The sequence below is a fragment of the Leopardus geoffroyi genome, chromosome C1 (genome assembly GCF_018350155.1).
Source record: "Leopardus geoffroyi isolate Oge1 chromosome C1, O.geoffroyi_Oge1_pat1.0, whole genome shotgun sequence".
In the NCBI taxonomy this organism is placed as follows: Eukaryota; Metazoa; Chordata; class Mammalia; order Carnivora; family Felidae; genus Leopardus; species Leopardus geoffroyi.
Genome location: NC_059328.1, coordinates 195532729 through 195558730, shown reverse-complemented (window position 1 = coordinate 195558730; position 26002 = coordinate 195532729). Strand labels below are relative to the sequence as shown.

Genomic DNA, 26002 nt, shown 5'->3' with positions numbered 1-26002 from the left:
CCAACTTTGACAATTATCAACTCATGACTAATCTTTAGTCACCTTGTAGCACTATATAGCCCCTACTGTCATGGATTCTTTATTTTTTTAAGTTTATTTATGTATTTTGAATGAGACAGAGAATGTGTGAGTGGGACGGGGGCAGAGAGAGAGGGAGAATCCCAAGCAGGCTCTGTGCTGTCAGTGTGCAGAGCCTGATGTGGGGCTTGAACTCATGAAACTGCAAGATCAAGGCCTGAGCTGAAACCAAGAGCTGGCTGTTTAACCGACTGAGTCACTTAGGTACCTCTGTCATGGATTATTTTAAAACAAATACCAGGGGCGCCTGGGTGGCTCAGTCATCAGCTCAGGTCATGATCTCTTGGTCTGTGAGTTTGAGGCCTGCGTCAGGCTCTGTGTGGTTAGTTCAGAGCCTGGAGCTTGCTTCAGATTCTGTCTCCCTCTCTCTCTGCCCCTCCCTGCTCACTCTGTCTCTATCAAAAAATGAATAAACAGTAAAAAAAATATTAAAAAAACAAATACCAGGCATCATGTAATGCTGAATCATTTTGACATGACCTTGTTATTTCTGATAGTGTGCTTGCTGTCTGGCACAACAAAATTTCCCATACTTATCATGTACAAATTCTGCCTTAGAGCTGAATTTAGCCATTTTTCCAAATATCCCTAGTTTATTTTAGCGATGTCTTTCTAGTTCTAAACTACTACCAAATTTATTTATTTATTTATTTATTTATTCATTCATTCATTCATTCATTCATTTGATAGAGAGCGCAAGTGAGTGAAGGGCAGAGAGAGGGAGAAAGAGAGAGAAGGAGACAGGCGGGGCTCACCAAAAGCAGGGCTCGAACTCACAAACCGTGAGATTATGACCTTAGCCAAAGTCAGATGTTTAACCAACTGAGCTACCCAGGCATTTTTTTTTAACTTCTGTTTAATAAAAATATCTTGAATATATTATGATTGCTAAAAATTGTACTTTTTCTTCAGTCTTGTCCTTAAATATAAATTCAACATAAGTTTATCAAGAGATAGTATGTTCCATTTTACAGTAGAAATTTAGATTGATAGAATGTTTTCTGCTGCAAGAAACAGAAAACCCAAATCAAATTTGACTTAAAAAATGTAAGAAGGGCTCATGAAACTGGAAACCTCAGAGACAGGGCAGACTCAAAACAGGTTGACCAAACACCTTAGTTTTGTCACTAAGGACCCACTTTACTAGTTTCTTTTCATCTCTGTGTTCTGTCATTTATAGTATAGGCCTAATTTTAAAAGTGGCTCCTCTAATGGTCATGGGATGGTCTTTATTATTCATGTCTAGAGTGAAAGAATGCACTTCTGCCCAGCATTTTGGCCATAAGAGCTGAAATTTAGTCTCATGGAGCTAGTTTTAGTCACATGCCCACCTTTGAGCCAATGACTGTGCCAAGGGAAATGAAATGCATTAATTGACCCAAGCCAATTTGGGCCCACTTTGAAGCGTAGTGGTAGGAGCAGATTCACTCAGAGTACATAAGCTTGGTGGAGGGCTGGAAACCAGCATGAAAATCAGGAGAATGTTAGGAAAAGGAAATTGTGGGATAGAAACCAAATAGGCAACTAACACATACCTGCTATAATAACCACAAACTAGGGGCTCCCAGGCGGCTCAGTCGGTTAAACGTCTGACTTCGGTTCAGGTCATGATCTCACAGTTTGTGAGTACAAGCCCTGCATTGGGCTCTCTGCTATCAGCAGAGCCAGCTTTGGATCCTCTGTCCCCCACCCCCTTCTCTGCCCCTCCCCACTTGTTCCCACTCTGTCTCTCTGTCTCTCTCTACCTCTCTCTCAAATAAATATTTTTTTAAGTCTCTGAAAAAAAAAAAAAAAAAACCCAAAACCTACAAACTCGCCTTGAAGATTGTCACATCTCAAATGAGACAATGTCTCATTTGTTGGTGCCATTTAAAAATTTTTTGATGGGACTTTATTAGTAGAGTTTTAATATTCATCCATGCACAAGTCTCCTTTCTGGGCACATGAGAAATTTATATTTCCTGTTTATCTTGCAATTGGGCAGAGCCATGTGACTAGTCCTTGCCAATGAATTTTGGATGCAAGGGATGTATGTGTCTTACCCTGTGGCAGCACTTGTAGAAGTGATGAAGTGACGGAAGATCAAAGCATGGAATACAGATCCAACATACGGCAGAAAAGGGCTCTGGATAGTTACCTGTACCTGCAACAGACTTGTGTGAGATAGAAACAAACTTTTTTTTGGTCTCAAATCATTGACTTGGGTGTTTTTCATTACTGCTTCCTAACCTGACCCATCTTGACAAATACAAATTTTATATGTTCTTACAATTGACATGTAACTGAGGAAATAGAACTAATACAATAGAAATGTAACACCAGTGATCCCAAGAAATACCATGATGTTCAGATTTCATGTGAAATGAATCAGAATGTTGGGAGTTTTTTGAGTATGGTGATTTCTGACCAGCATTTCCAGATACACTTCTTTAGTGAAGCACCTATGAGATTAGCGTTCTGAAAACAAAGCTTTTATCATTTCACTTACTTATACAATAATCTTCAATGGTTCCACTGTTACTGAACTTTATATTCCTTACTTAGTGTCTTGCCTCGAAGCCTTCTACATTTTGGTCCTAACCTACTTTTGCAGACGGATGCACCATTATTCTTTCTAATTTCATCAGTGTGTTCATCATTCTCAACACTCCTGGACACAGCCACAGAGCCTGAAAAGGGAATGTAGTTCAAAAAATTTCTTTAGGTGTTTTTGTTTGTTTGATATCCTTTCAACCCCTAGCAGCTTGCTACATTTAGCAGCTCCAGTTTTAGACGTTTTGCTTTGCGAATTGGTGGAAACCATTGACTAACCAACATCTATTCTCCCTTTCTTTCTAAGTGATCCTACATTATTCCTAATAATCCCTGCATCGTTGGAGGTAACAATGTGTTCAACTTTAGTTGTATTTGTTAGTCTCTCTTGCAACTAGGTATATCCACAAGAACAAACTGTAGAATTGTGGAGAGGGACGTCAGAAGAGGAAGAGAGAGACTTAAAAGCTCTGTTTCCCTTGCGTCCTTTTCCTATCTGCTGCCTGGTAAGTAGAGATGGTGGCTGGAGTGCTGGTGGCATGGTCTCAGGAGCCATCTGGGACCATGAAGTTACTTTGAGAATGAAGTCAACACTGAGAATGGCAGAAGAGAATAATAGAAAGCAGCCTGGGTCCTTGGTGACCTTGTGGAGTTTCTATATCAGCTTGGGGCTACCTACCTTTAAACTTTTTTTTTTTCCAATGTTGCATTAACTCTTAAGGTGCATCATTATATGCATTATTAAGAAAGCCCATTACCAGTCAAACTGATATAATGAATTCTTATTGCACCAGCACTGAGGTTATTTCAATTTCAGAAATGTTAAATTGTAACAAAAAAATGTTTCAGAATCAGCAAAATATAACAGAGATAATCAACTCTTTTGCTTACAGTGGTCATTATTTTGGGCTTTTGGATACATTTCATATGGATTATCTGCATCCTAGCTAATACAGACTGGTTTTTAATTTTTCTGTCTGCATTTTGGACTCAATGCTCCTTCAAATTTCTGAGTTGACTTCAAGCAGAGTCCTTGTTTTAAAAATCAAGTTTATTGAAGTATAATTCTCATACATTGGCATGTACCTGTTTTAAGTATGTTTTGATGAGTTTTGACAAATGCATGCACCCATTTAACTTCCAAAATGGTCAAATTATAGAATATTTCCAACACCCTTTATACTTATCCTGGCCAATTCCCCCTACCCCAGGCCTAAGCAACTGCTTTCTGTCATGATAGGTTAAATTTGAATTTTCTAGAGCTTTATATAAAAGGAATCATAAAATATTTACTCTCTTTTGAGTCTGGCTTCTTTCATTCAGCATACTGTTTGAGACTTATCTATGTTGTTCTGTATATCAATATATTTTTTTCTTTTTTATTGCTGAGCAATATTTCATTATATGGATGTACCACCATTTTTTAACTTTTTACCAGGTGATGGTTCTTAGGGTTGTCTCCAATTTGGGGCTATTGTGAATAAAGTTGCTATCTGTATACATGAAGAGTCATTTTTTATTCCCCTACAGGCATGGGCCAGTTCTGGCCACTCTTGTATCCTGCCCTGGTTCTAAGAATCTTATAGCTCTGGCTACGTAGCCCTGCCCTTTGTCTGCTTGTTGTTGACATTGACTAGTTCGAGCTAAATCTATCCTGAATAGGAGTTATCATCTATTAGCCCTGCTACTTCTCCTATCCCACTCTGTAAACATGACCGTAAAATGAAAGAATTAAATATACTAGCATATAAAAGTGGAGAACACTTGCCCTGGGCATGGAAATTTTTGGAATAAATCGTACAGGGTTTCAAATTAGCTTTCTGTTCCATGAGAGGTAGTGGGGAAGAGACTCTGGATTTGGAGCTGGGCAGGTCTGTCTTCACATCCCACATTGGCCATACCTTATTAGTGTGAGAATTTGAATACATTATTTAACCTCACTGAGTTGCTTCCCCCCCCCACACACACCCCAACCTGGAAAATGAATATAAAACTCACTTTGCAAAATGTGAGAATTAAATGCATGCATGCATTCAACAAATATGTATTGGAAACCTACATGTGCTGGGCCCTGCCTAGGATCTGGGGATACAGCAGTGAGCAAAACAGTAAAAGTTCGTGACCTCATGGAGTTTACATTCTACCCAGGGAGACAAGACAATGAAAAACAAAAGAATCAAAATCAGTGTTGTTAGATGGTGGAAAGTACCTTGGGGAAAAATAGAACAGGGAAGAGAGAAAAGGATGCACTTGTAACTCCTCCTTGACTGTGTCCTGCTTGAGACTAGAATATGATCTTTTTCCTGTATCACTAGCATTTATCATAATGTCAGCTGTATATTAAATGCTGCACACATGTTTCCTGAGTGAAAAGAGTGACAGAATAAAAACCAGTGTTGAGGAGAGAAGTTTATCTCATGAAATCATTGTAATACTGCTTACCTGGACACTTTTATGTGCTTCTAGACAGGTAATAATTATGTCAGCAAGAATGGTGCCCTTCCCTTCTCCTTGTTCTTGCTGGATTCTGTAAGTCTCCTAGCCATCGTTATATTTTTTCTTAGAAATCAGAATGTCTTTAATGTACCCTCTTTATAATAATATATCCTTGCTAAAAAAAAAATTAACTATGTGCATTTTTCAGGATTTGCAGAATAAGGAATATGGAAAACAGTTTGAGAAATGGTTCAATATGTCAGCTTTCATATTAAAGAGCTTTGGTATTCTACATTTCTGGAAAATCATCATGCATATGCTACAAATATTAGAGTATTTAGAGTAATGTCCCGTGTCAATAGATAATGTGCTTAATATTTGGTTAAGTGGGGCAAAAAAACCCACAAGCAACTGTGTGCATTATCATCTCACACATATAAAGTACAGCAGGATTTCCAGATGACTGTGCTTTTCTTCTTTGGGCTTTTCTACATTTTTTATTTTTACTTTTTAATATTTTTTAAATGTTTATTTATTTTTGAGAGGGAGAGACAGAGAGACAGAGTGCTTGCTGGGGGAGGGGCAGAGAGAGAGGGAGACACAGAATCAGAAGCAGGCTCCAGGCTCCATGTGAGCTGTCAGCACAGAGCCTGACATGAGGCTGGAACTCATGAACTATGAGATCATGACCTGAGCTGAAGTTGAACACTTAAGCGAGTGAGCCACCCTGGCGCCCCTTGGTTTTTCTACATTTTTTTAGACCAAACCTGTATTATTAATCACTTCCTACCTCTCCCCCCCCAAGTTTCTATTATTTTTGAAGGTTCAAGAACTGAATATGAAAGAAATGAGAACTTATATCTGAATGATGGCTTTGATTGAAATATTTATTTAAGGTCTACAAATTTGGCAGGCTGTAGGACTGACCACAAGATAGAAGATTTAACCTGGAGTATTGGAAACAGCCTATCTTCGGGTTGTTTGATGAAGAAACTAGATAATGTATGTAAAAACGCCTTCTGAATTATAACTTGTTTAATTACAAAGCTAATGCCTGTACCATCCTCTACAAATTCCACCAGGGCAGGAACTTTGTTTATGGCTGTATCTCCAATACCCATCACAAAACATGTGTGCAATAAACATTTAGTAAGTACATGAATACTTTGTTTTCATAAATGATAATTATTTCATAAAAGAAAACTGTATCCTCCACTCATTTGAATGCACTACAATTCCTTCAGGTTAAAATCTGAATTCCTGCTATTCAAGATTTACTCAGTCTAGTTGACATGTACTTTTCAAGCCCAATGATATCATAAACACAAGCGCTACTCAAAGATACTATCTCCTGATTGATGTCTTCTGTCTTCTCTGCCCAAAGTCTTTAAAAATATCCAGCTCAAATTAAAATTTTTCTTTGAACTACCTCAACACTCATTTGACTTCTCAGACTGTTAATTAAAAAATAAAACATTTAGGGGCACCTGGGTGGCTCAGTTGGTTAGGCTTCCAACTCTTGGTTTTGGCTCAGGTCATGATACCACTGTTTCCTGAGTTTGAGCCCCACACTGGGCTCTGTGCTGGTGGCTCAGAGTCGGAGTCGGCTTGAGATTCTCTTTCGCTCCCTCTCTGTCTGCCCCTCCCCCATTCACGCTCTCTCTCTTTCAAAAATAAACTCAAAAAATAAATAAAACACTTTGATGTCTTATTTTTGCATTTCTGTCCAAAAGGACAAGGACAACCTTTTGAATATAGTAAATATCCAATAAGAATTTATTGATTTAACTATTTTCATAACACACTATTCGCTTACAATTTTTATTCCAGTGAAGGTAAATCAATTTCCTGAAACTCTTCCCTTACCCCATATGAAGGTGCAATTATTGTCATGAACAATTTTCAGAAAGCATTCTCTGCTATAAATGCAGCTTGTCGAAAGTATTGCAGTAACGGCCCAATCCACTAGAAAAATCGAGAACGAGGCAGTTATTTTCTAATTCCAGTAATCTGTGTTATGCCTTACCCTTTGTTGTAACTCCAATTCCTTGGACTCCCCCCTCCCCCTGCCATGATCTTATCCAATTAATAAGGTTGAAATAATGCCATTTGTCTTTTTGGAGCTAAAATTCTAGTGTGCTTTATTCCCTAAATCTTTTTATGTGTAAATTAGGTGCTTAAGAAAACCTGTAGTACATCATCTAAGGAGTTAGATTTTTAAAAGTTTATTTAAAAAAAAAAAAGTGCGCGTGTGGGGAAATGTCCGGGTGTAGTTTAGTTGTGAGTGGAGCGCTGGGCCAGGTGCAACTCTCAGAAACGTTTTTATGTGTCCCTGGCCAACTATCCACACAAAACCCGGTTTATTTATTTGCGCTACTGCGGTACATAGCTAACTCTACCGCCACTCAAACTAGCTTTGTGCAGATTTAAAAATCTCGTTTGAGCGAGCGGCTCCTGAGTTTTACCATAAAACGACCCAGCTGGATCCAGGACAGTTTTGTCACCCTATTTCAGGACCTCTCGAGGGTCGTACAGAATTATGACTTTGGATTTCAGCGCAGAGCGTGTATACAAGCAAACGCAAGGAGACTTACAGATTTGGCAACTGTGACAAAGCTTTAAAACTTGCCCCTCAAGCCGCAACACGGGATGGTCGGGACGCCAGGAGCCGGCGCAGCCCGAGCGCGGGCGGTAGGGCGTAATGCAGCCCGACTTTCCCTTCGATTTGCTTTTCCTGTCACGGTGGTACAGAAATAGCAAAGCAAGGGCGGGAAGTCGCCCGCCCGTATTTTCGGTGCGTGTGTGCGCGCGCGCGCGCGCGCCTGCTTCCCGCTGGCAAAGGAACAGGCAAGAAGCGAGAACGACCCGGAACCCGCCCCCGGGGAGCCGCCGCGCCTCTGCACCAGGGCTCGGGCGTTGCGCTTCAGCCACTTCCAGAACGCTCCAAGTCGCTTATGCAGGCCCCGCCCCCTGCCGGGGTTTCCCCGCCACCCGCGCTCATTTGCATGGCGCTTCCCCTCCCCCGCTGCCATTGGCTGGCGTCGCGCCCCGCCCACTGCCCCTCCACCACGGCAGGGTTCCGTCCCCGAGCCGCCCGGAGCTGCGGGCAGCGGGCGGACTGTTAAACCGCGGCGGCGGCGGCCGGGGCGGGAGCTGGGCGCGCTCTGGAGACGAGTCAGCGGCGCCCCGGGTGGGGGGAGGCGGGCGGGCAGCTAGAGATCACTTCAGCAGCCCCCACCACGGCCGGACCGAAGGTGCGGCGGCGGAGGGGAGCCAGGGCGCCCCAGCAGGCGAGTGGCCGGCGTCTCAGCGGCGGGCTGAGGGGGGTGGGTCTCCTCTGCCGGGGACGGCGGCAGCGCGGGGAGGGGAGAGCGGAGAAGACCGCCGGGTGGACTTGCGGGCCCGGCAGCCGAACGGCAGCCCCTTCGCCCCCCGAATCCTCTGGGCTGTTGGACTCTGGGTCCCGGCACAGGATCGCGCTCTAGGGCAGGGGTCGGACCGCAGCCAAATTTAAACGGCTAAACCTAACAGCCTTGGCAGAAGCTGAGGGGAGGGGAGAGAAGGAGTGGAGGGAGGGGTGGGGGCGGGCCTAGGCGCGGTCACGTGGGGGCAGGGGAGGGGCTTGGCAGGCCTCCCTTTTGTTTTGGCTGGCGCGTGCGCAGAAGGCAGAACACGTGGTTTCCTGGGTCCGCCCCTTGATTTAGCGGCCGCTCCTCTCCGGGTGCGGTTGTGGTGTCGGCTGTTTTGGGAGAGCTCTGAAGCGGAGCTGTTAGATGTGACCCTTGTTTTCTTTATTTTATACTTTGTTTCAGGCATACGTTGATTTGGTCTTTGGAATTAGATGGGGTGGAGAGGAATCTAAAGAATTATTAAGGAATGGTGTTGCCAAGTTTGTGTTGCTTCTAGGTGTTCTGAAGGGACCGACGTTGCTGGAAAATTTGAGGATATGTGGTGATTGGTAGCCAGAAATACAAAGCTGTTTTCTAGTCATTAAAGAAGAGGCTAGCTTTGCATACAAGAGGGAAGGCACTGGATGGACCCTCTTGTAATGCTTTCTTAACTTCGAGAGAATTAGTGTTTGTTTGGTTCCCTGCCCGGCAGATCCACTCCACCCTTTACCTCGGATCAGCTGTGAGGCGCGGCGCGGGGAGGTGGGGGGTTTTGGCGATTTCTTCTTATTTTTTTTAACTGAGGGAAGCACATTCCCTTTTGATTCCCCAAACTTTAGTCAGCTGGTGAGGTTTAAGAGGGTAACTTATTTCGTCTTAACTCAGTTTGCTTAACTTGGTGCTGAGTTTGGGTCGGTAGGAATGTTTTTAAAATGCAGGATTGGGGTAGTTTTGTTACCTACCAATTAAACGTAAGAGATATTTACCAGTACTGCAGACAAAACTGGCGGTGTTTTTTGACTAGGTAAAAGAGGCTTTAAAAATAATTCAATATTGGAGAAAAACTTGGTATTCTGGAATGTAGATTACTTGAGAAAGAGGTTTAGCGTCGAGTGGTTTCTGCTGTTTCCAGATTTTAACTAGCTGTTTCCTTGGGCAAGTCACAACCCCTCTGATCTCAATGTTTGTTTCGTCTTGCAGATAGTTTCATAATACTATCCCTGCTTTAAGAGATTGTTATGATAATTAAATACCTTCTGTTAGTAAAAATCTTCACCAAGCATTACAAATACAGAAATTGCTAAGGAATACGGTTTTATAGCAAAAGTCAGTTGTTGTTTTTTTAATCCAGCATACTGGAAGAGTATAAACGGTGAATGAATCATGAAATAGGATATATTTGAATATCTTTAATATCTGTTGTAACTATTATTTTTGATTCTTCTCCACTTTCCTCCTATTTACTCAGATCAGTGTCAAGGTTGCCACCATTTTTCTGTAGTTTTAACCTAGGTGATCATTATTTCTCTTCCCCAGCCCTTCTAGAGTTTCACATGATTTTTTAAAAATCCAGGCCAGTTCTATCACATTTATTTTTTACATTTATTTTTTGTGCGTCATACGTGCCATTTCTAAATAGCAATTGCTTACTTAATCTTATTATAAAATAATTTGGAAAATAAAGATGAGTGCAACTAAGAAAAATACAATTTGTGTTTCTCTCTATGCCTATTTGTGTATTTTCCCTATAACTGGGTTCATGTGTTATTTTCATTTAACTCTACCTGGTAAACGTTCCAATGTCATTAGTCTTTGAAAAGTTATTTTTAGTTGCTTAAAATTATATCATGTAACTATCATATTTAAAATTTTTCCTATTGGCAGATGTTTGGGATGTTTCTGATGTTTTGCTAAAGTGTAAACTTCACTACAGAGAATCACCTTTTACATAAATCTTTGAAAAAATTTTCCCCCTTAGGTTTGTAAAAGAGAAATTACTAGGTCAGAGTCTGTGTGTGTGTGTGTGTGTGTGTGTGTTTAAGGCTCTTGAACATCACCAAACTACCTTCCAGAATGTTGTAACTAGTATGACACAGTGTATCTAGTGTATGAGCCAACCTCACATTATATCTTTTTTCCTCTTCTAGTTACTATTAGTATTGAAACAAAAAATCTTGCTTTAATTTGCATTAAATTTTTTTTCCACTGATGTCTTGTGACCCATATATTTTATTTTCCTAACTTGTAAGCTGCTGGAAGGAGAAGAGTGTATTTCATATTTGACATGCTGCTAATCACAAAGTGAGTGATCAGTGAATACTTGCCATTTGGCTATTAATATTTACCTTTTTGACCCCTGGAAGATTAGGAAGTGATGTCTTGCCTTTTTTGTCTTATTGAGTTTACCAGTACATTGTTGGCAACGTACGGTCATTGTGATTGATTCATTAGAGTACCCCCTTCATGTGGGGGACTCACTGCTCTTCTCAGAGATGTCTACTAAAAGGTCCAGTGACTTCTCATTGTTCAACTGCTACATTATCCGAGAGCTCCATCCAGTTTTTATGTCATTTATCACAATAACTTAAACTATTTCATTTCCTTTATTCATTTATCTATCTTGTATAGAATTCACTTACAAATTTCATTTTGATCATTCTAGTTTCACAGGTAGCCTTTACTGGGTTATTGTTTTTTTAAAGCCTAATGTCTAAAGTTTCTTTGTTTTATTCACATTGTTCTTGATAGTCCACCAGTTATTGCCTATAACATCTTTTACTGCCTTTAACCTACATAAACTTTATATGTATCTGTACTTTTTATTTTCCTTTATTCAGTTATTTTCCTCTCATGTCCTTTTGCATTTGTCTATACTGTATTAGATTGTGAAGGAGGCAGAAATCTGTTTCTTTTGGTTTTAGAATTGTGTTTAGGATTGTTTACTAGTTGAGTTCCTTAAGTTATAAACTGCAAGGAATGGGGCTACTTGCAACAGAAGTGACCGGTAATAGGGACTTTGCAACCAATTTACTGACTTTAAAGCATATCATCTTCTACCTCTATCCTAAAGTCCTGACTGTATTACAGTACTTTAATGGAATGCTGTATATAGGGATGACCCCGAATTATCAATACAATCTTACATTACTTTCTGTATTTTATCTTCAATTTAGAAAGGCAAGGAGGGTGTATCATTTACACACGATTTCTTTTAATTTTTTTCCTCTTAAATGTTGTCTTAAAGAGAGATTTCCATGAACTGTGCTCCTTATTCCATGTAGGATAAGTAAAAAACCAAATGTTAATAAAAATGGTAATATTGTACTTGCCTGTAGACAGTATAATGAAAATCTGAAGACCATTCGTAATGAAGGTTTTTAATACTTGATTCGTAATGAAGGTTTTTATTTCTACACACATGTGGCAGTTCTCTATAAGTATTCAGAATTGGGAGAAAATGAATTCATTTATAATATTGAGGTTTTATTAATATTTGTAATGCACCTTGTATTTATTGTCTGTTTCCAGTCCTATAAGTCCAAGAATTCTCAAGCATGTTTTTCAAGGTAATTAAAAAAAATTATTTGGTAGTGGATCATTCATTAATCATTGTTTAACGACATGAAATTAAATTGAAACAAATGTGATAGTGTATTTCTAAATGTAAATTTCTGGATCCAAGCGGATGTACACAGAAAAAAACCCTTCATTTATATTCCTATGAGTCATGCACTTATAACTGAATAGTAATAATTCTGCTTGAAGTATGATCTGTTTGATGTGTTATGTGGCCACCCAAGTGGCTTTATCTTTAATTAAATTCCTTTAGTCTTCAAAGAGAATTCCTTTTTAGGGATAGTTTTCAAAGTGGAAGAAGTTCTTGCTATAAACATTACTGAGTACAGAGTACTGAGCCAACTGTACCCTGGTCATGCCAATTACTGCAGTGTTTTCTGCTGTAAATTGAGAATGCCTGCATGTAACAAACCTTGAAAACATGACACTCTATTTTATATTTATATCTTCCATCAGTTCGTATATTTTTGAGGAGTAAAATTATACCAGTATAAACTCTCATTGCTTCTGTTGTTTTAATTGGAATTTTTCTTTATGAGTTACAAATTTAAAATTTTGAATTTTTAAATGTTTTATTAATATTTGAAAGAGCTTCTCTCATACTTTGCTAAGAGAATTTGGCTTTTTTGCTTTTTCTTTCTCTGACTTTTATAATGGATCAGCTGTCTGAAACACATTTAAGTTGTAACTGTGGAAAATAATTTTTGTCCCTACTTCAGGCTTCTCCCTCTCTCATAATGCTGCTGGTAGTTTTTATTGTTTTAAACTTGTAGATGAGTCTGCCTTATTTGTGATACTGTGATTCCTAGTTTGTGTTACTGCATTTAAGAGAACTGGGATTATCCAGATTCCAGTTCAAAGAGTAAATTAATGTTCTAGGTAGATTTGAATAGGATATTTTCCATGGACTCTGTGGGATATACATTCATGTGCTAGAATATAAATCATAGTCAAAGTCTGGAGTATTTTAGGGGGTGGAAAATCAGATTTGGCGTTTAATTTTTGTTCATTTTCAGAAGGAAGGATGGTTTTTCTTATCTAAATTGTCTATCAGTTTCAATTCTGAAGATAGACTAGAGTAGCAAACTTTTTTAAAAAATTATTTTTTTTAGAGGGAAAGAGAGCACATGTGGGAGCAGGGGAGTAGCAGAGGGAGAAAGAGAACCTCAAACTGGCTCCACACTCGTGCGGAGCCTAACACGGGGCTCAATCCCACAATGCTGGCATCATGACTTGAGCTGAAATCAACAGTTGGATGCTCACCTGAGTCACCCACGCACTCCTAGATTAACAAACTTTTGATTTTTTTTTTTTAAAGAACGTATGCCAAACGTTATTTGGTATATGTGACTTACATATTGTAAAGATTTGATCTGCCAACTGTTGGGACCAACTCAGTAATTATTGACATCGTAAGTATCTCATTACGTACATGCCAGTTTTGAGGGATGACATATTTACTTTATCTCATGAGGTCTACAGGACTGTTTTACATTTAATTAATGCTAAATTCATAAATCTGATTTATAAATATTAAATTACTAATGGAAATGTTTTGTAGACATCAGGGCAAAGCTTTTTATTTGTGGTAATATAGCAACTAATTTCTTAATTCACAATGAATGTGTTGGATTAAATTGTAGACCAAATATCAGAATTTATGATACAGACTTTAGACTCTTTTTTATACTGGATTAATTTGATTGTATATAATAATGAAGCTTAATATGGCCAAAACAAAAGACAAAAAGTTTTGATTTTTTGTGGTTTTTAAATGTTTGTTATTTAAAGGCATAAACTTTGAGGGCACATAGGTGGCTCAGTTGATTAAGCATCAGACTCAATTTCGGCTCAAGTCATGATCTCACGGTTCATGAACTCAAGCACTGCATTGGGCTCTGTGCTGACAGCATGGAACCTGCTTGGATTTCTCTCTCTGCCTCTCAAAATAAATAAATAAACTTAAAAAAAAAAAAGCATAAACTTTGGCTTGTTTCACTGCAATTTTCTCTCTGGTTTGTATTTTTTGGAAAAATGGACTGTTGGCTGTAGTGTTATTTAGTTAAGTGGATTATCTGTAACAGATTTATAACAGATGGGTTTTTGGTTTTGTTTTTTGCCACACACAAAATGTCGGGGCTTGGATGTGCTAAGGTATTTAATTAATTAATTACTATTTAAATTGAAATGTTAGTTGAAAACTTTGTTGTAAAAACACAGAAACGAAATTCATGCTCAGGAAATAGTTGATTTTTGGATTATCGAGAACAGTTGCTTCTTGACAGATAATCAGAATAATCTGACTAGTTGCTTTCTTTGAAAGGGTACTGGTTGGTTCCTAAGCTTGCAGTTTTGTTTCTTAAATCCTGTTTGCTTAATATTTTACTTTTTTATGTTGTGGTCAAAAGGAGTTTAGTTTTTCTCTGTTACCTGTTTCAGGTTCTTTAAAGTCCTGTATATGAAACTCTTAGAAGGGGGGGCCTGTTTTGTCTGATTATCTTAGGTGCATATGAAATAAATGGTGCCTACAGTAAATAGAGTACAGTATTTACAGTATTTTAGCAGCTAGAAAGAAATTTCTTAGATTTAGCTAAGGTCTAAATGCTTTTTTCCCCCACACAATTATGTGCATGATTAGAAACTGAATAATAGAACCCAGAATAATTAGAAACTAAATATTCATAAGATCAAGATGCTTCTTTGAAAGCTTTTTAAGGATTTGCCTTTTCCATATTCTTTTTGAATAACATAAAATATTATTAGTGTCTAAAAATACTAAACAATATGTTTAGCTAAGAACTTTGGGAACTGAAATATTTTAGTTAATGGTTGATTCTTGTTTACTTAGGGGGACTATATACTTTATACTTTGTACTGTCCAGTAAGGTAGGCTTTAATCACATGTGACTGTCAAGCATTTGAAATGTGGCTAGTCCAAATTGAGTTCATGCTAAATGTAAAAAACCCTGGATTTTGTGACTTAGCAAACATACAAAACATAAAATTTCCCTTCAAGATATGTTTATATTGCAGATTGAAATAATATTTTGTGTATAATGGGTTCAGTGGAATTAAAATTAATTTAATGGTTTTTGTTTTTTGGTTTTTTTTTTTTTTTACTTTTTAAAGTAGCAAGTTTAAAATTAAATGTGTAACTCACATCATATTTTTGTTGGACAGCAATGTTCTATACTACTATTTCCTAGCCTTAAGACTCCTTTCATAGTAAAATCTCATGTACCTCCTTTCTCGACATAAAATGTTTTTGTTTTTTTTTTTTAATGTTTGTTTATTTTTGAGAGAGAGACAGAGTGCAAGCAGGGGAGGGGGCAGAGAGAGACACAGAATTCGAAGCAGGCTGCAGGATCCAAGCTGTCAGCACAGAGCCTGATGCAGCCTTGAACTCAAGAATCCTGAGATCATGACCTGAGCCGAAGTCAGCCGCTTTACTGAGCCACCCAGGCACCCCCTTCCTTGACATTTTAAAATTCAGCTGGCCCTTGCACAACGTGGGGGCTAGGGGTCCTGACCACCCCCATACAGTCACAAATCTACATAAAACATTTGACTCCCCCAGAACTCAACTACTAATAGCTTACTGTTGACTGGAAGCCATAACATAAATAGCTGATTAACACGTATTTTGTATGTTATATGTGCTATATATTCTATTACAATAAAATAAGCCTGAGAAAAGAATGTTATAAAGAAAGTCATGAGAGACAATACATTTACAGTACCTGTTCTGTATTTACTGGGAAAAAAAAAAACACGTATAAGTGAACCTACACAGTTCAAACCCATGTTGTTTAAGGGTCAATTGTAAATTTGTTATATTTGATGCTATTAGTTGAAGAAATACTTATTAAGGGCCTGCTTGCTGTGTGCCAGACAATATTATAGGATACAGTACTGAATGAAAACATTCAAACCCTGCCTTCATGTGGCTTTCATTTTAGTGGGAAAAATATATATGATAAGTAATTTTTAGTAAAAATTTTTACATGAAGTATTGTGAGTATGCTATTGTGTATAACTTAATATAATTTTAATATAGTGCTTCATTTATCTGGTGACATATGCTATTTTAATTTACTTTTGGCATTTGTCTTGTATGATGTTCTCTGAACTTCGGAATCTGTAGTTTGATATCAAATTAATTTGGAGAAGTTCTTAATTGTTATTCAAATAGTTCTTCTTTTTCATCTTTGCCTTCTGGTATTCCCATTACATGTAAACACATTTTGTAGTTGTCCCACAGTTCTTGGTTCTCTCCCTGGGTTTTGTTTTGTGTTGTTTTGTCTTTTTCGTCTTTGCTTTTCACTTTTGGAAGTTTCTGTTGGCATATCCTCAAACTCAGAGATTCTCTTCTCAGCCATGTCCAGTCTACTGTTGAGCCCATCAAAGGCATTCTCATTTTTGTTACAGTGTTATTGATCTCTAGCTAATTCCTTTTTGATTCTTTCTTAGAATTTCCATCTCTTTGCTTTTATGATGATGCATCCGTTCTTGCATGCCATCTACTTTTTTTCCTTTAGAGCCCTTAGCAAATTAATTATAGCTTGTTGTTTAAGTTCTTTTAAATTTATAGTTTCATGATTCCAACATTCCTACCATATCTATGTCTGGTTCTGATGCTTGCTCTGTCTCTTCAAACTATATTTTACCCTTTGGTATGCCTTATAATTTCTTGTCGAAAAAGGGGACATGATGTATTGGGTAAAAGGAACTCCAGTAAATAGCCCTTTACTAAGATGTTGGGGAAGCATTCTATAGTCTGATAATTAGGTCTGTCTTTTAGGAAGCCTGTGCCCCTGGGCTGTGAACTGCACAAATGCTTCTGGGTTTTTTTTCCCCCTCTTAGGTAAGAACAGGATGGCTAGAAGGAGCTGGGTTTGGGTATTTCTTTAATTCACTCTTAACGGAGAAAAAGCAAAGCTTTTCAACAGATTGCTTGGAAAGTAATATATCATATGTCACTTTGTTATCCTTATTTTATTTGACTTCACTGTAATTTGATGGACCTACTCCTGTTTTCTTTATATACTTTTAAACACTTTGAGATCTCAGTTGCCACACACTCCGGAATTTCCTTCTCATTACCGACTGGACTTTTTAGAACTCTTCTTCTTTGGTAGCTCCTCCTCCTTTGTGCCCCTTCCCCCCCCCCCCCCCAATGTGAATGCACTCCAGGGCTTGATCCTGGGCTCCTTTCTCTTCTTTACCTATATTCTCTCCCTAAATAAACTCTTCTAGTCCTTTGGCTTTAAATACTATTTATAACCAACGACTTCCCAAAATAATATCTTTAACTATGAATTTTTGATTGAACTTTAGACTTGTTTATCCGACTGCTTCCACTTGGATGGCTAATAGGTACTTCAAACTCAACATAACCCAGAAAGTTATTTCTCCCTCAACCACCTGTTACCCCAAGTCTGCCCAATTTCAGAAAATAACATCACTAACCACTCAGTTGCTCAACCCAAAAATCTAAGAGTCATACTTAATTGCTTTCTTTACCTTAGGCCCCACGAAATCTTGGCTGACAAAAGTTTTGTTAACTGTCTTGAAACATATCTTAGATTCATCCTTTTTTTTTTTTTTTTTTTTTTCCTCAACTACCTCACTAGTTGAAGCCACCAGTACCGTCTCTTGTTTAGATTACTTCAAGTAGCTTTTTGGTCTCCCTACTTCTGTTCCTGGAAGGTATTTCCATTCTTTCTCCATACAAACCTTTTCTCTATGGAACAGCTAGAGAGTAATTTTTTAAAAATAAAAATGTAAATTAGATCACATTACTACCTTATCCAAATATCTTCAGTGGTTTTCCTTTGACTTACATAAAATGTCTGTGCAAACCATTTGCTTCTCTGATCTTATTTCCTCTTACTTTCTCTCTCTGGCTCATTATATTCTAGATATATTTCTTATTTTTGTTCCACAAACACAACAAATTTATTTCTGCTTTCGAGGTTTTTATTAGTTGCCTTTTTCTTGGAAGGCTCTTACCCCCAAATCTTGGTTGGCATGTTATTGTCATTTCAGGTCTCAGAGCAGATGTCACCAACACAAAGGCCTTTGTTCATCTACAAATCTAAATTAACTCCCAATGCTGGCATGCTGTATCACTATTTAATTTTTTACAAAAACACTATGGAATCCTTATTTGCTTGATATTTTCTTATTTGTGTATTTATTCTATATCTACCATTTGCTAGAATGTAAGCTCTGTGAGAATGGAAACCTTATCTTTCATGTTCACTGTTATGTTTCTAGTAACTGGGATAGTGTCTGTTACATGTTGATCAATAAATGTGTATTAATTGAATTGTTAAATGTTTGGTTTTAGATTGAATATATATTAAATGGAGGTTAAAAATCTACCTTCTACCAAAAATAGACAAAACTATATTTATGACTCAAAGTTGGCCATTTCTTCATTTTCTGCTTTTAAAAAGTTAATTCTTTTTTTTTCAACTTGTTTATTTCTGTAACTTTTGGAAAGTTTTTATTTTGTTTTTAAAAGATGAAATTGGTTTTCAGCTGCCATTCATGAGTACTTCTCTATAAATAACATGTTGTGGTATGGACAGTCTTTATACTCAAATGAAAACCAGATGAGTTGTAGCCAGATATTCTCACTGTCTTGTTTTTTAAATTGACTTCTGAATCCTGGAGATACCTTTAAGTGCTATAAAATAATTGTGATCATGCGGAATACAGCTTATCGAATTAAGCTTATGTCATTTTTTTTTAACATGTTGGCATTTTTTTATAGTTGGTATTTGTAAGTCTTTAAAATTTGTTTGGCCATTTTTTCCTTAAATAAGGAAAAAAGCAACCATCATCAAAACTCTGTGCAAGCACAAAAATACTAGAAACATATATCATTCCAAAATACTTGCAAGAAAATTATGGCTGTAGAGTCCACATTAACACATTGTAGTGTATGTACTCCTAGGGGGGAAAAAGCTACAGTATGTTGAACAATTGACTGCCACCTGCAGTGTGAAAACTCAAGAACTTGGACTTTTGGGACAAATCAACATCAGTCACCAGGAATTGTTTAGCTCAATATTGAGGTGAATTTGCAGAATTCATTATTTTATGCTCTAAATCAGTATTCCTTATGCGTCTGCCTCTAACCAGTTGTCCATTATGCCTAAAAATGAGCTGGTGACTGAAAATAGTTAACAATTTAAAACTATGTAATGGTTGAAACCATTATTTAGAGTTAACCTGAATGGTAACTCCTTAGCTTTCAGGAGTATGCACATCTGATTTCTACTAACTTAAACATATGTCTTATGCATATATATGTCAGAAACTCCTAAGTTACGTTTTGAATAATTTCTTTTGTTTATTTAGTATTTTAATTTTGAGGAAGTCTAGTTTATCAAGTATTTTAACTTTGAGGAAGTCTAGTTTATCATTTTTTTCTTTATGAATAACGTTTTTGGCGTTCTATCCAAAAAATCTTTGTCTAACCCAGAATCAAAGATTTTCTTCTGCATATATTTCTAGAAGTCTTACAATTTTAAGTTAACTTTTATGTCTGTGATCCATTCTATTGGATGTGACCATTTTTATATAACATGTGAGGTATGGATTAAGTTTCAGGTTTTTGCATATGGTTATCTTACTGTTCCAGAACAATGTTTAAAAAAACTAGTCTTTTTACTAGTTTTTACTAAAACTAAAAACTTTTTACTAGTTTTTACTGTTTAAAAAACTAGCCTTTTTACTAATGAATTGCCATTGTATCTTTGTCAAAAATAAGTTGACCATATGTGTGCTGGTTTGTTTTGGAGCTCTGTATTCTTTCTGTTAAGCGTTCATTCTTTTACCAGTGCCACACTTATTTTGACTACTTTAGGTAAATAGGTAGTTTGAATCCTCTAGCTTTGTTGTTTTTCTTGTTTTAGTTTCTAGTTCCATGCCTTTTCCAGTATATTTTTGAATTGGCTTGTTAATATCAGCAAAAAATTCTGCCAAGATTAATTGGGATTGTGTTGAATCTGTAGATCAGTTTAAGAAGAGTTAACACTCTAACAATATTGAATAAACTAATACATAAACACAGTGTATCACTTCCATTTATTTAGGTCTTCCTTGATTTTTTTAATTGGTGTTTTTTATTTTCAGTTTTTAATTTTAGAGATACAAATGATATTTGTATCTTGACCTTATCTGCTACCTTAGTAAACTCATTAGGTCTAGGAGCTCTTTGTATAGATCTCTTGGGATTTTCTATGTAGAAAATCATTTCATCTGTGAATATAAACAGTTTTACTTTTTCCTTTCCAATATGTGTCTTTTATTCTTTCTTCATCTATTCCACAGGCTAGGCCAATAGTATGATGATGAATAGGAGTGGTGATGTATAGGAGTGGAATAGTATGATGATGAATAGGAGTGGAATAGTATGATGATGAATAGGAGGATGATGAATAGGATGGTGATGAATAGGAGTGGTGAGAACAGACACCTTGACTCATTACCAATCATAGGGCAAAGGCATTCAGCCTTTCATCATTAATGGTGAAGTAATGCTTAGGCTTTTGCGTAGATGCTCTTTAAACAATTCTCCTTTTCCTAATATATTATTTTAAAAATAATTAAAATAGGTGTTGTTGCTATTTATTACTACCTAAATCTCTGAACACATTTCAAAATCATGACTCGTTTGTTATTAATTCAGTCAATAAATATCTGACAATTTTTGTGTACCAGGCATTGTTTTCAGTGCCAGTGATTAGAATATTGACCAAAATATAGTTCTCTTAAAATAAATTCCTCAATAGAATGTAATAAAATAATAGGTAATGATTAGTGCTATCAGGAACAATAAACATTATGAAGAATGGAGTGTCATGAATTGAGGGGCTCGAGCTATTTAACATGTATTAGTCAAGCCAAGACTCTGGTGAGGTGATCATAGAGCAGAAATATGAATGAATTGAGGGAGCCAGCCATTTTATCTGTGGAAGATTGTTCCAGGCTGAGAGAATTACAAGTACAAAGTGCCTTGAAGCAGGGATTTTCTGGTGTGTTTTAAGAGTGGCACAGAGGCCAGTGTTGTTGGAGTGTAGTAAATCCAAGAAGAGAGCTGTAGCATATGAAGCATTCAGGGACCTGATAATGTAGAACTTTGTAGATCATAGAAAGGGCGACTTTGGATTTTATTCTAAATACAATGGTAACCACTTATTTATCCACCAGGTATTTACTGAGCATCTGCTGTATGTCAGATACTTTTTCACGTTGATGATAAACCTACTTTGGAGATATTGTGGGTTTAGTTCTAGATCCCAAAAAACAAAGCAAATACTGCAATAAAGCAAGTCAAATGAATTTTTTTGCTTTCTAGTGCATAAAAGTTATGTTTTTACTATACTGTTGTCTATTAAATATGTAATAGCATTATGTCTGAAAAAAAACAATATACAGTTGACCCTTGAGCAACATAGATTTGAACTGTGTATGTTCACTTATACACACAGTATGTTTTCAATAAGTATAGTATCGTAAATGTATTTTCTTAATAACTTTTTTCTCTAGCTTTAGTGTAAGAATATACTGTATATTACATATAACACGTGAAATGTGTTGACTATATTATTGGTAAAGTTTCTAGTAGTTAAGTTTTGGGGAGTCAAAGTTATATATGGATATTCAACAGCATTGGTAGTTGGCACCCCTAACCCCTTCATTGTTGAAGGGTCAACTGTACGTACCTGAATTTATAAAAATGCTTTGTTGCTGAAAACTGTTATCTGAGCTTTCAGTGAGTCATAATCACCAATCAAGATAACCATTACATATATAATAATAATGAAAATATTGTGAGAATTGAAATATTGTGAGAATAATGAAAATGTGACATAGACATGAAGTGAGCATATGCTGTTGAAAAAATGGCATCGGTAGACTTGCTTGATGTGGGGTTACCACAAACATTCACTTTGTAAAAGATGCACAATCTGTGAAGTGTAATAAAGTGAAGTATGATAAAATGAGGGATGCCTGTAGTTAACAAAATAGTCAAAAATCCAAGCCTTCATAGATCCTTAGAAATATTAGTGGTAAATGTAGTTTATGTAATATGGAGGAAGTCAGAAGTGGTAAAGTTTAGAATAATCGGGATACATTGTTAATATGTAATGATCGCATATTTAATAATTTAAAATTAGATTAAATGCACTTATGTTTTATGATAAAACTAAATATTAAGTGAGATTTATTCCAGGGATGCAAGGATAGTTCAATGTTTGCAAATCAATCAGTATGATACATCACATTAAAAAAAAAACCAAAACTATACAAACACAGTTTAATCTCTTATTTACAGGAGATGTCTATTTTTAGGAGTTTCTTTTGGATGCAAAGTAGAAAGGCTTTAGGCTGGGAATTTTATAAGGATATGCTTGGGAATAGAATATAGAAGCACTTTATGGAAATCCTAGAATGGTAACTGTGATATGGATGGGGCTTCCAGAGACTAGAACCCAAAAGTCTTCACATCCAAGTGTATTAGTTACCTATTGCTTTGTAACAATTTAATGTCTATTTCACAGCTTCTGTGCCTCAGGAATCTAAGCATGGCTTAGCTGGGTGCTTCCGGCTCAAGATTTTGCACATGGCTGCATTCCATGTGTTGGCTGGGTCTTCTGTCATCTGAAGGCTTGAGTGGGGAAGGATCTGTCTCAGAACACTCACATAACTTTTGGCAGGCTTTAGGTAGTTGTTGCTGGAGACATTAGTCCTTTGCCATGTGGGTCTTCCCAGTTCACAGCATGGCAGCTGGCATTCCAGAATGAGGGTGACAAGATGAAAGCCACAGTCCCTTTGTAACCTAATCTCAGAAGTGCTATCCCGTCACCTCTCCTGCATTCTGTTTGCTAGAAGCAAGTCACTAAATCCAGTCCATACTCCAATAGAAAGGGCATGAATACCAGGAGATGGGGATTATTAAGATAATTTTAGAAACTGGTAGATACTACCAAGTAAGCCCTAGAGATCTCACCAGAGTTTTTTTGTGTGTGTGTTTTATTCTAGTTCTATACCATAAATGTGTCTTAGCCAGTCTAAATCTGCATTTTTTCTTTCTTTCTTTCTTTCTTTCTTTCTTTCTTTCTTTCTTTCTTTCTTTTTTGCTACCAGCTCTAGTTCTTAACTATTAATCTCTTTATTTTTTTACCTCTTATTTTTAGTTCCCCTTATATTTAGTTTATCAAGGGCCTAAGATGAACTCTGCTGCCTCATGGCATTTTACCTTCTGCCTCTGCTACTAGTCACTTTAATTATGTTTCTAGCACCTTGTTCAAAGTGAGAGAGAAAAGGTGGGGAGGGAGGGGATAGAGTATAGGACCTTTTGAATATGACTACCTCATCTGTGATTAACACAGTTTTCCTTAGAGAGCAGTGTAGTTATCTAAATACTATTGTAGATGTTTATAGATTAGAATATAATAGAATATTTCTTATAAAATTAGAAACTAAAAATAGACTTTGGGGAGAGAAGAATGTCTACATTTTTTTGAGACATTACACAGAAAAATATAAAAAGAGCAAACATCTCTCTATTTTTTAAGTAATCTCTACATGCAATATGGGGCTTGAACTCACAACCTTGAGATCAAAGTTGCATGCTGTATTGACTGAGCCAGCCAGGTGCCCCCAAACATCTATATTTTTATCACATAGAATTAACAACCAATAACATTTGTTCATTTTGCATTTAAGTCATTTTCCTCCCAGTACTAAAGTTTGTAGTTGAAACTCAACTCCTCTTAAACTACCACTTTTAGTTCTGTTTCATGGAAGTTATCTGATATGCAGCTCACAGATATTCACAGATTTGGTGGGCATTTTTCTGGTTCATTTTTTATTCTTGTAAACACATAAACACGCACGCACTTACATATATATGGTGTGGTCTTGTGTTTGTATTTTTCCCCCCATATCAATGCAGGTTTTATTGTATTTTTAAAATCTCTCAGGGGTGCCTGGGTGGCTCAGTCAGTTAAGCGTCTGATTTTGGTTCAGGTCATGATCTCACAGTTCATGAGTTCGAGCCCCACGTTAAGCTCTGTGCTGATAGCTCAGAGCCTGGAGCCTGCTTCGGATTCTGTGTCTCCCTGTCTCTCTCTGTTCCTCCCCCACTCAGGCTCTGTCTCTGTCTCTCATAAATGAAAAAACTTAAAAAAAAGTTAAAATACCTCAAGTCTAAAATACATCTGGCATCTTGCTGTTTCTATAGCTGGACAACTTAGATCTTATTTATCAGCCTGCTGAAATGTTCCTTTTTCAGAAACATAGATGCCATCCAAGAATATTTTTTGATATCTTTGTTTTTAATTGTTGTGGCTTGTTGAATCAAAGCAGCTGCGTTTGATACAAGTTCAATGTCATTTTCTTCAAGAATTAACTCATCTATCTTGGCTTGAGATACTGAACAAGCAGCACCTGGTCTCATCCAAATCCTGTGGAAGTATTTTCACCCAAGAAATTTTGGATTTCAACAGGAGAACCATTTTTATAACTAACTGTTGATGGGGAAGTGAGAATACACAGATCTCATCTCGGAAGCCAGTGTAATGCCCTTGATTATGGCTATAGATAGTGGGAATAGTAGCCAGTTCTTTTCTGTTTCTCCACCATTTGTCAGCTCGGAGCCTCTTTTCTTGTCAAGGAGACGTAGTTCTACATTGAGGTAATTGAAGTTCCTTTGCAGGGTTCCTCTGGGACCCTTCACAATAACAGTGCGTCTCTTCAGAGTGACATCAACATTTTCTTGAAAGTCTACAGTTTGATTACTGAGAATGATTCTCATTCTCACAGTAGTTGTAGCAAAGAGAGCTTGTGTTTGTATTGTATTTATTTGGTAGCATATACTGTACCATTCTTTTTAACTTTATACTCTTAGATTTGTGCATATTGATATATATATAAAGATCATTCTTTTTAGTTGCTGTATAGTATTCCATTGTGCTTTATTATGCATCCTCTTATTGCTAGATATCTAGGTTGCTTTGAAAGAATATTTTGCTGTTACAAACACTGCTGTCTTGTGCACTTGTGACAAATACATTTTCCAAATTAATGTCAAATTTAGAGTTAACTTATAGTCCAAATAGATGTGAGAAATCTTATTTACCCACATTGTCATAATAAGTGATATTTTAGATTTAAAACATTATTTTAAATTTAGTGATTGGGAAACTGTTCTCTTGCTTTATTAATCTATAATTCCTTCATTACTAGTGAGATTGAGTATGTGTTTAATGACCATTTGGATGTCATCTGTGAAGTGTCTAACTAGTTTCCTCATTTGTAGGAGTCCTTTATGTATTTTGGATACAAATTATTTTCTATTATATATGTTGCCAATATATTCTCCTAGACTATAACTTGCTTTTAAGTATTTTTTTTAACTGCATTGAAACTTTCATGCTCTTTTACCTTTGATCATATTTGCTAGTCTTTGCAAAGAATCCCCTTTTGGTTTTGTGTTTTTCTATAGGAATGAGGGTATAGGGTTAACAGCACCTGGGGACATACGATATGAGAGTGTGACCATTTAAATGACTATTAACTCTCATGCGTTGAAACAAAACTTATGTAGTATCATTGCACAGTATCTTATAAAACTTGTAATTTTTAATGATATACAAATTTTTTCACTATTCAGTCTTCATAATTTTCAATGGTATAGGATTAACTTTTTTAATGAATCAGACTGTATGGTATATACACTTTTTCTTTTGATAAAATACAATGAAATTTGTTTAATTATAGGATTAATCTTTAGTAGTTGTCTGTTACAGCCCCCACTATTTTCCGGGCAGGAGTAACAGCTTTTATAATGATAACTGATGACTCTACATTGTGAAAAGGGAAAAAAATTATTACAGATGCTTTTTCAGAAAAATTTTGCACATTGCTTATCACGCAAGTTTTTGCTATCATATTATTTTTAACAGTTG

The 26002-nt window shown here is 36.7% G+C and overlaps 1 protein-coding gene across 10 annotated transcripts in view; it reads left to right on the top strand.

The window, feature by feature from the left end:
- Positions 1 to 8114: 8114 nt before the first annotated feature.
- Positions 8115 to 26002, top strand: part of KANSL1L (KAT8 regulatory NSL complex subunit 1 like) — a 141763-nt gene continuing 123875 nt past the window's right edge. For 2 of the 10 annotated variants that reach the window (XM_045481079.1, XM_045481078.1), the window contains exon 1: positions 8150 to 8336. The gene's annotated coding sequence lies outside the window, so the exon portion shown is untranslated. Of the gene's footprint in view, positions 8337 to 8682; positions 10737 to 11963; positions 12002 to 26002 lie in introns of those variants that run through there. The other 8 variants (XM_045481077.1, XM_045481076.1, XM_045481081.1 and 5 more) reach the window with 8 other exon arrangements.